General features: G+C 44.9%; 1 pseudogene; it reads left to right on the top strand.

The window, feature by feature from the left end:
* Window positions 1-3292: 3292 nt before the first annotated feature.
* On the top strand, window positions 3293-12421 carry LOC148517385 (uncharacterized; annotated as a pseudogene).
* Window positions 12422-12980: the final 559 nt, after the last annotated feature.

Below are 12980 nucleotides of genomic sequence, written 5' to 3'. Positions count from 1 at the left end.
TTGGGCTTGTTTTTTACTTATAGGTTGCTTGTTTTCCATTTCCGAGTTGGCAACACTGGTGCTGAGTCAGGGAGGAGTTGCTGAGGAGTGCTCAGAGTCTGGTCATACAATAGGGGAGAGTATTCCCCTATGTTACCCTGGATTACAAATACTGCACCTGGTATGCTGTCTGTAAGGAGTTGCTGTGGAGTGTCCCTGGATCTGTACAAATAGAGGTGCAGTAACCGCTCTCATTTATCCTGGATTACAAATACTGCACCTGGTGCTGTCTGTAAGGAGTTTCAGTGGAGTGCCCTTGGAGCTGTAAAAATAAGGATGCTATAACTTTTATGTTTGCCCTGGATTACAATTACCAGACTTCACATTAGCCTGGAAGGCTACCTATCCAATTTGCCAGGGGAGGTGCTCTGATCCTGGATGTGAGTCCCTGGAGGAAGTTTGCCTGGGGGCTTGCATAGAGGACCCTGCTTAGGAAGAATTTCCCTCTGAATGAAGGACTGCTTTCCTAAGTGCCTGTTATCAGGAGGCACTGCATGTGGAAGTCAGCGCATGCAGCGAGAGAAGAGGAGCTGTCTGGGAAGGAGGTCTCATCGCTCCATTGTCGCGGATGAAGCAATAGCTGAGGAAAAGGTCCCACCAGTGGCGAAAACCCTGCTGGCACCTGCACGGGCAGAAGAAAAGACAGCCCCAGAGGAAGAATGCTTCAGGACCACTCCTGCTGCTGTGTTTGTTTGTCTGCCGGACAGAGCTCCTGTGGAAAGGGATTTTGCACCTGTTGCTCCTTGTAAAATACCTGCCGGAGGTCTGCAGCTGGGAACTCCGGTGCGGTACCTAGCATCCCGGAGTTTCCCTAGACATCATGGGAGGCTGAACAGCCACTGCATTGGTGTGAGATACACAAGAGCTTCCCTGTTCCCGCTCCTTCCCCTGCCTTGCACTTAGCCACCCCTGCCCACTGCTTGCCCTGCCTGTCACTAGTCAGGTTCCATAGCCTGTTGCAATGACCTGCCTATGTCCCCAGGGTCCATAGAATAAAAGCGGAAGCAAGGGAGTCATTTTGGGGGTCAGGATAGGTTCCTTGTCTGCTTTCGTAATGTTAAAATAGGGGGGAAGTACAAGATAGGTCACCTCCTCTTTTCCCCAAGAATTGTATTGGTGGTCATTTTCTTTCCTGTGAACCTCTGGCTCATGTCCAGGAGGGGACATGATTTATAGGTGTTGGCTCATGTCCGATGCCACCGTGGGTGATGTATAATATGTCCTATGTTTATCTTTAAACAAAATGTAATGCTATGTGATATGTATTTGGCTCTGTTTACTGTTTGTCTCATCTGTTAGCTAAAGTGGTTGAGAGTGGTCCTCCGTGGCCCTTTATCTGCTATAACTCTCTGTAAAGCTGGTCACTGCTCGCTATGTTATTATTGTCAATGCTGATTAATATTTTGCTTGCATGAAATGTTTGAATATTTACTGGTACTGGTGTTAATGTAAATTGTCTCTTATACACTATTTGGCCCAGTATCCATTTCAAAGTCCATTCATGCTGATGTAATGTTTATTACTTGTTTATTTAGCCCCGGTTGGCAATTCTGGTGATAGTAATTGGTGGCATAGGCATTTAGGAAGACTGTTGTCCCTATTTTCTTCAAGGCTCAAAGTCTGTTTAAATCACTGCAAGTTGCCAGTGAACTACTGTTATCAGCACAGACTGTATTTCACAGCTATAGGCTGCTGGCGCACTACTGATACAAGCCTAACCTGCATGTGTTTTCCCACGTTTTTCTTAGCAAAAGGGAAGCGTTAACATAGACTATATTTCAAAGCTATAGGCTGCTGGCGCACTACTGATACAAGCCTAACCTGCATGTGGTTTCCCACATTTTTCTAAGCAAAAGGAAGCGTAGCACAGACTGTATTTCACAGCTTTAGGCTGCCGGTGCACTATTGATACAAAGCTAACCTGCATGTGTTTTTCCCATGTTATCCTCAGCAAAAGGAGCATAGCACAGACTGTATTTTAAAGCTATAAGCTGCCGGTGCATTATTGATACAAACTCGACCAGCAGGTTTAGGTAAAGTAAAGTTCTGCAGAAATTGTGGTTCTTGTAGTTTACACTTGCTTGCCAGCTGGGGTCTCCGGTAGAGGATGGGGAGGTAATAAATAAATACCTTGACATTGAAAAGTGAAATTCATGTCGCCTAACCTGTGAATGGTAAACATTCCTGTGTCAATTGTTAATCTTTGATTGGTTACAATAAAATTGCATTGCACCTTGTGTCTGCAAAAGGGGAATACAGGCTTGCCTCTCTGTCACGGTGTGTCCTATCTTAGCACGGGGAAATCGGCCACCGAAGCATTTCGAACACACCTGAACCTGGTGCTAGTGGTGCAGCACTGTACAAACTTTCAGAGCATCACAATTGTTTTGTTCCTTGTCCTTTTAGTTGTTATTTAGCAATATACACTTGGTTAAGACATTTCTTTGCCACCACTCCCTGTTTCTTTCCACAAACGCTCCCTGACTGTCAATCACAAGTAAGTAAAAAGTCGCTGTGAGCAACTACGGTAATGTACCTTGAGGCATGCAAAGTGAGACTTAGACGCATGCGCAGTTTACCAATATTATTGCTCAACCTTGTAAATATTAGCATTGTGTACTTCTCTGAACCAGGTCCCTCCCTCCTGAAATGAGACACCTAATACCTGCATTTACCGTTGTTTGATACCACTGAAAAATAACCTCTAGTTACAGCTGTTAACTGCTTCATTACTACTAAGCAGTGTTAGGAGACAGAGTGAAAAGTGATAAGGTGCCAGCCAATCAGCTCCCAACTCCCGTCTCACAGGCTGTGTTTGAAAAATGATAGTTGGGAGCTGATTGGCTGGGACCTTATCACTTTTCACTCTGTCTCCTAACACTGCTTAGTAAATAGACCACTAATACCCCTTTCAGAAAGGGAAAAGAACCCGATAATTTTCCGGCTCTAGCCTGGTCGACCCGGGTTTTTTTTCTGTCTGAAAGGGTCAACACCAGACCTAAATCCCGGTATTTCGACCCAGGTATTTACCTGGGTTTTTCCCGGGTCTTACACGGGTTTGCGGCTGTCTGAAAGGCGCCAACCAGGGTTTTTCTACTCCGGGCATAGTAAACAGCGCTTATTGGCTGAGATGGCGGTGCACAGGCTGATTGGCTGAGTGGCTGGGTCTCCCTGATTGGCTGAGTGGGCGGGCCAGTGGCGCTGGCGCCTGATGTCATAATTGTGCTGCAGAAAAGGAGAGAGATAAATAAGCATGGCACACTGGAAAGAAGAGGAGATCCGTGAGCTGCTGGCAGTCAGAGGGGAGGAAGAGATCCGCATACAGATCAGTGGCACAGTGAAGGACACGATAGTCTACACAAACATAGCTAAGATCCTCACCTCAAGGGGCATTGTGCGGACCCAGCAGCAGGTAGTGAAGAAACTGAAAGTTGTACGCAAATACTACAACAAAGTTCACGACCATAACAGGTGGAAAAGTGGTGATGCCAGAATGGAATGGGTTTACTACGATCAGTGTAATGAAGTCTTTGCAATTCTGCACTGATTAATCCCATTGCCATATCATCGTCTGGTTGTGCATTCTAGTTGTGCATCTTCACGAAGTGTTACCCCAGAGAACAGCCAATCTTGCCCAATGACACCACCAATACTGTTTGATGACATCACAGAGATAAGTGACACAGATCTGATGGCTGCCATGGGGGTCCCAGACACCAATACACTTGAGAGTGTGGTTGAGGTGAGTGGAAGCAGTGCGAGTGGGACGCCAACTCCTGCACAGACTGAGGGCCTGATTCAGAGCCGCTCGTAAGCTGCCGCTCGTTCGCTCCGAGCGATGTTTGCCCAACTGCGCATGCGTACGGATCGTTATACGCATGGCGTAACCAGTCAGTGTGGCCGAAATTCGTTTATTCGCTAAACAACGAATGCCTGCTATTTTGAGTGACAGGAGGAGGTGTATGTGGGTGGTAACAGGTGCAGGTGCTTGAAAACGGGGAGTGGAGATCCGAACGCAGGCGTGCTTAAAGGTCAAAACGGGCATTTTAAGGGTGTGCATAATTAATACAGCAGCGTCAGTGACCACGTCACTGGGTTATTTTATAGCCAGAACTGCTCGCAAGATTGTGGTAGCAAAAACCAACCACAAGAATAGTGAGCAGTTCATACGCTGGTCGATGTACTCGATTAATCTAATAAATAGCGGACATGACGTAGGATGCGAGCGGCCAGGGGGCGTATTTTTCCAAAAAATTACCGCAAGTTTTGTTCGCTCCTTCAGACATAGAGGCGGCAACAGACCACAAAGAGCGAACGGTTCATTTGAATAGCCACCCCCTTTTTCTGAACGAGCGAGCACTAACTGCATCCGGCTCTGAATCAGGCCCTGAGACTCCGACAATGCGCTGGAACAGTAAGTTACTATACATCCACTTATTAATTTTTGGGAATGTTAACATTGTCCTGTATTGACTTGTCATTATAGTATGACTATGCTGATTTTACTATGCTGAAATCCAAACTCAATGTATCTGTTGCAATGTGAAGCTAGTGTGCAGTAGGCCGCAAGCACATATATGTTGACATTACTGCTTTGATTTCATTTGTAAATGTATCTATTCTTTTCTTCTATTCCTAGCCTTTGAAGTACCAGACTGGAAGGAAAAAACTTCCAAGATGGAGCTAGCAACGCGCACAATGACCAGAATCCTGGTTAATCAGCTGCAAGATTCCAATGCTGAATTCCAGACACAGGAGGATGCCTGACTCCAGCGCTTCTTTGACAATGAAAGAGAGTTACAAAATTCATTTGTCAGCTTGTTGGTCTACACGAACGAATTTCACGTGAAAACAGAGAGGCACATATGTCCTTCCTTAATGGTCTAGTGTCTAGGTTACACACTCCACAACCTTATGTAATGTATCCTCCTCAGTACTCTGAGGGTCCTGTTAGAAATTACCAACAGCATAGCAGAGGGCTACCATTTCTGCAAAGTAACCCCTCCAATCCACCTCATGCTACTCCACATGGCATAGTGCATAGTTATCCAGATGGCACAGGGAATAGTAATCCACATGTGACTGTACAGAGCAGTCCACATGCCAATACCAGTCCAGAGGGCACAGTGCCTAGCACACCACATGTCACTGTGCATAATAGTCCAGACGGCACAGGAATACTAATCAATATGGCACTGTGCATACTTATGCAGATGGCATGGGGATTAATACACAGAATGGCAGAGTGCATAGTTGTCAGATGGCACTCATCATAACACTCCACTTAGCACTATTGTCAGCACTGCCTACAGACAGTTGTAGACTTGTATGATGTTTTACATGTTTGCTGTCTAGTTTAGATTTCTTTTTTGTTGAAGCTTGTTGTTTTTGACAATATTGTTTATTCTGCCCTTAACAGGCCTGGCAAGAGCTTAGGGCAATGTGTGGGTGCCCTTTAAGTCAGCTACGTGTATATATGGGGGTGTACATAATTTAGAATGTACACAAATTACCTCCATTTGTTTTGTATTAAAAAATTTGTATACTGCACTTAACAGGCCAGTCGTGAGCTTTCTCCCATATGTGGCTGCTGTATTACCAAATGTATACTGTATATGTGTTGTTTCTAAGGCTGGCCCTGACACACAGTTCTAATAGTTGGGGTGCCTCCCCTATTATAATTTTCAGTTCCATGACAGCACAACCTATTTTTCTATTGTCTTTATATATATATATATATATATATTAGGGGTGAGCGGGTTCGGATTTCTGAAATCCGAACCCCCCCGAGCCCCCCTGATCCGAGTCCGATCCGAATCAGGCTCGACTTTTCCCGCCTGACTCGGATCTGAAATCGAGGCAAAACGTCATCATCCCGCCTTCCGAGTCTCGCGGGATTTGGATCCTATATAAGGTACCCACGTCGGCGCCATTTTCTCACTCGGCTGTGGACAGTGAAGAGGGAGGGTGGGAGTTAGGGCTGTGTAGTGTAGTGTAGTGTAGTGCTGCTGTTGTCCACTACTTCAAAGTCCATAGGGGCTGGCTGTGTTGTGCTGTGCTGCTGTTGTTAATAGGGGCTGTGTCCACTACTTCAAAGTCCATAGGGGCTGGCTGGACTGTGTTGTGCAGTCAGTTCTCCATAGGGGCTGTGTCCACTCCAAAGTCCTGTGCAGTGTCCCAGTCCTAAAGGAGTGCTGCAGTGTTGTCCAGGGGGTGCTCTGTCCATCAGGGGTGCTCCCCCCAAGTGCTAAAAAAATAATATATTTTCTGTGTTTGTGAATTGTGTGCGCAGTAGCCGCACGTGCATCAACAAAGTAGTGCCAAGCGTGCGCCTGTGTCATAAGTAAAGGGCCGGCTGGCTTGACCGTTAAGGATGCTGTAACCCCCGAAAGTACACTCCAGTCCAAACCAAAAAAAAAATTATTTTCTGTGTTTGTGAATTGTGTGCGCAGTAGCCGCACGTGCATCAACAAAGTAGTGCCAAGCGTGCGCCTGTGTCATAAGTAAAGGGCCGGCTGGCTTGACCGTTAAGGGTGCTGTAACCCCCGAAAGTACACTCCAGTCCAAACCAAAAAAAAAATTATTTTCTGTGTTTGTGAATTGTGTGCGCAGTAGCCGCACGTGCATCAACAAAGTAGTGCCAAGCGTGCGCCTGTGTCATAAGTAAAGGGCCGGCTGGCTTGACCGTTAAGGGTGCTGTAACCCCCGAAAGTACACTCCAGTCCAAACCAAAAAAAAAATTATTTTCTGTGTTTGTGAATTGTGTGCGCAGTAGCCGCACGTGCATCAACAAAGTAGTGCCAAGCGTGCGCCTGTGTCATAAGTAAAGGGCCGGCTGGCTTGACCGTTAAGGGTGCTGTAACCCCCGAAAGTACACTCCAGTCCAAACCAAAAAAAAAATTATTTTCTGTTTGTGAATTGTGTGCGCAGTAGCCGCACGTGCATCAACAAAGTAGTGCCAAGCGTGCGCCTGTGTCATAAGTAAAGGGCCGGCTGGCTTGACCGTTAAGGGTGCTGTAACCCCCGAAAGTACACTCCAGTCCAAACCAAAAAAAAAATTATTTTCTGTGTTTGTGAATTGTGTGCGCAGTAGCCGCACGTGCATCAACAAAGTAGTGCCAAGCGTGCGCCTGTGTCATAAGTAAAGGGCCGGCTGGCTTGACCGTTAAGGGTGCTGTAACCCCCGAAAGTACACTCCAGTCCAAACCAAAAAAAAAATTATTTTCTGTGTTTGTGAATTGTGTGCGCAGTAGCCGCACGTGCATCAACAAAGTAGTGCCAAGCGTGCACCTGTGTCATAAATAAAGGGCCGGCTGGCTTGACCGTTAAGGGTGCTGTAACCCCCGAAAGTACACTCCAGTCCAAACCAAAAAAAAAATTATTTTCTGTGTTTGTGAATTGTGTGCGCAGTAGCCGCACGTGCATCAACAAAGTAGTGCCAAGCGTGCGCCTGTGTCATAAGTAAAGGGCCGGCTGGCTTGACCATTAAGGGTGCTGTAACCCCCGAAAGTACACTCCAGTCCAAACCAAAAAAAAAATTATTTTCTGTGTTTGTGAATTGTGTGCGCAGTAGCCGCACGTGCATCAACAAAGTAGTGCCAAGCGTGCACCTGTGTCATAAGTAAAGGGCCGGCTGGCTTGACCGTTAAGGGTGCTGTAACCCCCGAAAGTACACTCCAGTCCAAACCAAAAAAAAAATTATTTTCTGTGTTTGTGAATTGTGTGCGCAGTAGCCGCACGTGCATCAACAAAGTAGTGCCAAGCGTGCGCCTGTGTCATAAGTAAAGGGCCGGCTGGCTTGACTGTTAAGGGTGCTGTAACCCCCGAAAGTACACTCCAGTCCAAACCAAAAAAAAAATTATTTTCTGTGTTTGTGAATTGTGTGCGCAGTAGCCGCACGTGCATCAACAAAGTAGTGCCAAGCGTGCGCCTGTGTCATAAGTAAAGGGCCGGCTGGCTTGACCGTTAAGGGTGCTGTAACCCCCGAAAGTACACTCCAGTCCAAACCAAAAAAAAAATTATTTTCTGTGTTTGTGAATTGTGTGCACTGTGGCTGCACGTGCATCAACAAAGGAGCAGCGCCAAGCGTGCGCCTGTGTCCCATAAGTAAAGAGCCGGCTGGCTCATTTCTTAAAGGGTGGTGTAACCCACAAAGTGCACTACTCTCCAGCAAAAATAAAATAATATTTTCTGTGTTTGTGTGCGCTTTAGCCGCACGTATATATATCAATATAACATAAATGGAGGACCAAACTTTCTCCGATAAAAATAAAATAGGGAAAGATCAAGAACCACTTCCTCCTAGTGCTGTTGCTGCTGCTGGGAGTTGTTCATCATCCCAGAGAGGAAGTAGGAACATCATTACTTTTACTAAACAATTGACCCTCCAACAGTCCCTAGCGATGAGGATGAAGTACGACAGCAGTCATCCTGAAGCAAAACGTATAACTGAGGCCTTGACTGCTATGTTGGTGTTAGACGTGCGTCCGGTATCCGACATTAGTGCAGTGGGATTTAGACAATTGATGGAGGAAGTGTGTCCTCGGTTCCAAATCCCGTCTAGATTCCACCTGCATCCTCAAAGCAGCAGCGACAAGCGTGCGTCTGTCTGTTAAAGGGTGGTGACACCCTCAAAGTGTGCTACACAAACAATTAAAATATTGTTCTTTTTTTTTCTGTCTTTGTGAATTGTGTGGGCTGTAGCCGCACCTGCATCCTTAAAGCAGCAGCGACAAGCGTGCGTCTGTCTGTTAAAGGGTGGTGACACCCTCAAAGTGTGCTACACAAACAATTAAAATATTGTTCTTTTTTTTTCTGTCTTTGTGAATTGTGTGGGCTGTAGCCGCACCTGCATCCTTAAAGCAGCAGCGACAAGCGTGCGTCTGTCTGTTAAAGGGTGGTGACACCCTCAAAGTGTGCTACACAAACAATTAAAATATTGTTCTTTTTTTTGGGTCTTTGTGAAATGTGTGGGCTGTAGCCGCACCTGCATCCTTAAAGCAGCAGCGACAAGCGTGCGTCTGTCTGTTAAAGGGTGGTGACACCCTCAAAGTGTGCTACACAAACAATTAAAATATTGTTCTTTTTTTTTCTGTCTTTGTGAATTGTGTGGGCTGTAGCCGCACCTGCATCCTTAAAGCAGCAGCGACAAGCGTGCGTCTGTCTGTTAAAGGGTGGTGACACCCTCAAAGTGTTCTACACAAACAATTAAAATATTGTTCTTTTTTTTTCGGTCTTTGTGAAATGTGTGGGCTGTAGCCGCACCTGCATCCTTAAAGCAGCAGCGACAAGCGTGCGTCTGTCTGTTAAAGGGTGGTGTAACTCTCAAAGTGTTCCAAAAAATAAAAAACTATTTTTTTAATGTGTTTGTGACTTGTGTGCGATGTAGCCACACTTGCATCCTCAAAGCAGCAGCGACAAGCGTGCGTCTGTCTGTTAAAGGGTGGTGACACCCTCAAAGTGTGCTACACAAACAATTAAAATATTGTTCTTTTTTTTTCTGTCTATGTGAATTGTGTGGGCTGTAGCCGCACCTGCATCCTTAAAGTAGCAGCGACAAGCGTGCGTCTGTCTGTTAAAGGGTGGTGACACCTCAAAGTGTTCTACACAAACAATTAAAATATTGTTCTTTTTTTTTTTGGTCTTTGTGAAATGTGTGGGCTGTAGCCGCACCTGCATCCTTAAAGCAGCAGCGACAAGCGTGCGTCTGTCTGTTAAAGGGTGGTGACACCTCAAAGTGTTCTACACAAACAATTAAAATATTCTTCTTCTTTTTTCTGTCTTTGTGAATTGTGTGGGCTGTAGCCGCACTTGCATCCTCAAAGCAGCAGCGACAAGCGTGCGTCTGTCTGTTAAAGGGTGGTGTAACCCTCAAAGTGTGCTCCACAAACAATAAAAATATTCTTTTTTTTTCTGTCTTTGTGAATTGTGTGGGCTGTAGCCGCACTTGAATCCTCAAAGCAGCAGCGACAAGCGTGCGTCTGTCTGTTAAAGGATTACATCGGTGACAGCATCCAAGTAGGCATGTCAGACAGTCCGTACCTGTACTGGCAGGAAAAAGAAGCAATTTGGAGGTCCCTGTACAAACTGGCTCTATTTTACCTGAGTTGCCCCCCCTCCAGTGTGTACTCCGAAAGAGTGTTTAGTGCAGCCGGGAACCTTGTCAGCGAAAGGCGTAGGAGGTTGCTTCCACAAAATGTGGAGAAGATGATGTTCATAAAATGAATTATCAACTCTTCCAGGGAGACCAGCCTCCAGAACGTACAGAGGGACCTGTGGTTCCAGCAGGGACGAATTAATACTCTGTGAGGATGAGGATGTACACACTGAAGAGGGTGAGGAATCGGTGGATGAGGAGGATGAGGCTGACATCTTGCCTCCGTAGAGCCAGTTTGTGCAGGGACAGATAAATTGCCAGCTTGTTTTGTGGGGGCCCAAACGAACCAATCATTTCAGCCACAGTTGTGTGGCAGACCCTGGCGCTGAAATGATTGGTTTGTTAAAGTGTGCATGTCCTGTTTATACAACATAAGGGTGGGTGGGAGGGCCCAAGGACAATTCCATCTTGCACCTCTTTTTTTTCTTTGCATTATGTACAGTTTGGGGCCTAGTTTTTCAATGCCATCCTGTCTGCCACTGCAGTTTCACGCCTAGATGGGTCACGTGTTTGTGCCGCCCACTTGTGTCGCTTAGCATAGTCATCCAGCTACCTCGGTGCAACCTTTTGGACATAAAAACACTATTGTGAGGTGTGAGGTATTCAGAATAGACTGGAAATGAGTGGAAATTAAGGTTATTGAGGTTAATAATAGCATAGGAGCAGAAAAACCTACAAATTCTGTGATTTTAGCTGTTTTTATGCTTTTTTTAAAAAAAATACAGATACAAAACACAAAACCCAGAACCCAAAACACGCAAGGGTGGTTTTGGCAAAACCAATCCAGATCCAAAACACGAAGAAAGATCCAGATCCAAAACCAAAACACAAAACACGAAAAGTGGCCGGTGCACACCCCTAATATATATATATATATTTATATTTAAATTGTTGAATGCATTAAGGCCATGTTGTTAATGATTAATGCATATTTGTTGAAAAATAAAAGAAGCACTTTAAATTTAATACAGAAGGTGTTACATGTGATATAACATGAGCATTTCAAATAAAAAAAATTTGATTACAAAACAACACTTGTGTCCTCTATGCTATGTCATTGTATTTAAGTTTCCAGTGCAATGCAGTGAGCAGTCACCACCCACTTTTCATGACCTCATCTCTGTGTGCCATAAAGCAGTCTATTTATTATAACACACTGTATATTGCAGGGATAATCTGGGTTCTATGTGAAAGGGGTCGACCCAGGAATTTCCCGGGAATTATGTGCTGTGTGAAAGGGGGTTAGGAGCAAATTCCCGGGTCCTTCTCGGGTTGAACGATGCGGGAAAAACACGGGTTTTTGGGATTTTGGGATTTTTCTGTCTGAAAGTGGTATAAGTGGTCTATTTACGAAGCCTTGGATGGAGATAAAGTGAATGGAGATAAGGTACCAGCCAATCAGCTCCTAACTGCCATGTCACAGGCTGTGTTAGAAAAATGACAGTTAGGAGCTGATTGGCTGGTACCTTATCTCTGTTCACTTTATATCCATCCAAGGCTTAGTAAATAGACCCCTAAGAACTAAACCAACTCCAAAACTCCTTAACAATCCTCCAATAACAAGGAAAAGACTCTAATTGATCAAATGAAACCCATCAGTATGAAACACATGTGCATCCATAAATGTAATGAGATGGTGCCTAATCACCATACCACCTCTCAAACATAGAAAACAGGCCACTGCTGAATTGACCTTCTGCTGTGCTCCATTAATAACTAAATGCCTCCACTTGTGGTGTGGAATGATGGCCAACCACATAAACCCGCAAAAGAGTCAAGACTGTTGTCCCAACATACTCGGCAAAATAGCAAATGGGAAAAACATATAGCCAGAGCCACATAACAAAACTACACAATTATCAGAAGGACGTATCATGATAACCTGACTGGAGATAAAACAGAAAGACCTACAGAATCTTTTCTACATTCATTATTTGTTTAAACTAAATTTCTTGATGCCTTAACATAGGAAAAACAAATCCCTCACAGACCCCTGCAAAATACTGCAAGTGGCACTTGCCTCTGGTTAGCATGCCAAGGAAGAAGAAGCAGTCACTTTACTTTTCCAAACATATTTCCGAAACACTGATAACTTCCAATGACCCAAAACCTGGATTTCGGAAGCTGAAAAACCCGATGCAGCAGCAGGAGTGCCCACAGCAATCCAAAATGAATGAGTGCCAAACTCGTTGGGAGATAGACCCAAAAGAGCTAAAACATAACTGAACTGGTATTTGTTCAACTGATATCTGTCCTCATGGAACAACCAACCACTGGCCGCAGCAATTGCACTGACAAGTAAGCATGCATCAAGATTACCAGGCAGATCTGAGCATCATGTTTACTCGGTAAAGAAATTCAGCGCCAATGTCAAGTCTTGTCAATTTTAGTATACTTCAATTTACACAACAAAACATCGTCATGCAACAAAACATCCTGGAAAAGTAAGGCTGACTGCTTTTGTTTAGGAGGAGTCACCTAGCCTTAACAAATTGGATGTAGGACTACCTCCAATCATTGCTGTGGATATTGAGGATGAAGGTGTTGGCGGTAGAGATTGCATGTGCTGGGATCTAGTTGAACTTGATAGAAGGGAGCTAGCTGATGCTGGACTGCTTGTTGTTATTTTTTAGCACCAGTTTCTGATGTTGTCAAAAAATTTTCATGAGTTCGCTGTAAATGATGTAACAGGTAGGAGGTTCCTAGATGATTAATAACCCTACCTCTACTTACCATGGTTTTACAAACTCTACAGATGACTTGATAATTGTTTTCACGATATGGT

Source organism: Taudactylus pleione, unplaced genomic scaffold, assembly GCF_031769625.1.
Source record: "Taudactylus pleione unplaced genomic scaffold, aTauple2 ptg000218l, whole genome shotgun sequence".
In the NCBI taxonomy this organism is placed as follows: Eukaryota; Metazoa; Chordata; class Amphibia; order Anura; family Myobatrachidae; genus Taudactylus; species Taudactylus pleione.
Note: the sequence above shows the minus strand (reverse complement) of the source record. Positions and strands in the feature narration are given on the sequence as shown.